Here is a 1,731-nt window from a genome sequence, read left to right on the forward strand (position 1 = left end):
GGTGACAAACACAGACACACAAGCATATACACACACATACATAAATATATATACATATATACGACAGGCTTCTATCAGTTTCCGTCTACCAAATCAACTCACAACGCTTTGGTCAGCCCGAGGCTATAGTAGAAGACACTTGCCCAAGGTGCCACGCAGTGGGGCTGAACCCGGAACCATGTGGTTGGTTAGCAAGCTACTTACCACACAGTCACTCCTGCGCCTGATGTAAATCTTTCTAACAAGTTTTACATCATTATTGAATTTTACTGTCTTCTCTCTTTTACTTGTTTCAGTCTTTAGACTGCAGTTCTGCTGGCGCACCACCTTGAAGAATTTTTTCAGTCAAATGAATCAATCCAAATACCTATATTTTTTTTATATCAGTCTCTTTTGCTAAACCACTAAGTTACAGAGATGTAAACACACCAGCATCAGGTGTCAAGCAATGGTGGAGGACAAACACAAGCACACACACACACACACACACACATATATATATGAAGGGCTTCTTTCAGTTTCTGTCTACCAAATCCACTCACAAGTCTTTGGTTGGCCTGCAGCTATAGTAGGAGACGTTTGCCCAAGATGTCACACAGTGAGACTGAACCCAGAACAATGTGGTTGGGAAGCTAACTTCTTACCACACAGCCGCTCCTGTGCCTTTATTTAATACAATAATTTTAAACCATGATTGAAGAGAAAATTTACTTTTTCAAGTTCATTATAATGAGACTCAGCTGCTAAAAAACAAAAACCACCAATGTAGAAACCTCAACTTGCTGACACACTGGCCAATATATCCAAAATTATTCCTTCTAATATATCAAAGACAATGGCTGTGTGGTTAAGAAAGTAACTTCTCAACCAAGTGGTTTCAGGTTTGGTTCCACTTGCAGCACTTTGGGCAAGTGTTTTCTACCATAAACCTGAGCTGAAAAAGCCTTATGAGTGGATTTGGTACATAGAAGCTGAAGAAGAACCGAAGAAGCCTGCCACACACTGAAGAAGAAGCCTGCTACATATAGGGATGTAAGAGTGGGCCAAAAGTCACGCAGCAAAACATTTGATGTTACGTTATTATTATTATTATTATTATCATTATTTCTCATTTTTTTCATCAAGTATATGTGTATTCATCATTATCTTATTTATTTTATTCAATTTTAGAATAGTTGAAGCACGTCTCAGACAATTCCACAGCAAACTGAACTTCATTTGTGCATGACTTTTGACCTACCCTGTATGTATATATACCATAAAAAACCCATGTAATTTATGCACTTTTTTTCATGAAAGCAAAAATAAACTTTAGGGGGTGCATAAATTACATGAGTAGATTGTTTCCAGAAATTTTTTAGAAATTTTCTTTGTTGTAAAATGACATACAAATGTAAATATTAGTACATTGACTACATTAAACTATATATAGTATATTGACTACATTAAACTATATATAGTATATTGACTACATTAAACTATATATAGTACATTGATTACATTAAACTATATATAGTATATTGACTACATTAAACTATATATAGTATATTGACTACATTAAACTAGATATAGTATATTGACTACATTAAACTATATATGGTATATTGACTACATTAAACAATATATGGTATATTGACTACATTAAACTATATATAGTATATTGACTACATTAAACTATATATAGTATATTGACTACCTTAAACTATATATAGTATATTGACTACATTAAAC

General features: G+C 33.7%; 1 protein-coding gene across 1 annotated transcript in view; it reads right to left on the bottom strand.

The window, feature by feature from the left end:
- Positions 1-1,731, bottom strand: part of LOC106867680 (dynein axonemal heavy chain 6-like) — a 319,316-nt gene that overhangs the window by 31,737 nt on the left and 285,848 nt on the right. The gene's annotated exons all lie outside the window — the stretch shown is intronic.

This window comes from Octopus bimaculoides, chromosome 14 (genome assembly GCF_001194135.2).
Source record: "Octopus bimaculoides isolate UCB-OBI-ISO-001 chromosome 14, ASM119413v2, whole genome shotgun sequence".
Taxonomy (NCBI): domain Eukaryota; kingdom Metazoa; phylum Mollusca; class Cephalopoda; order Octopoda; family Octopodidae; genus Octopus; species Octopus bimaculoides.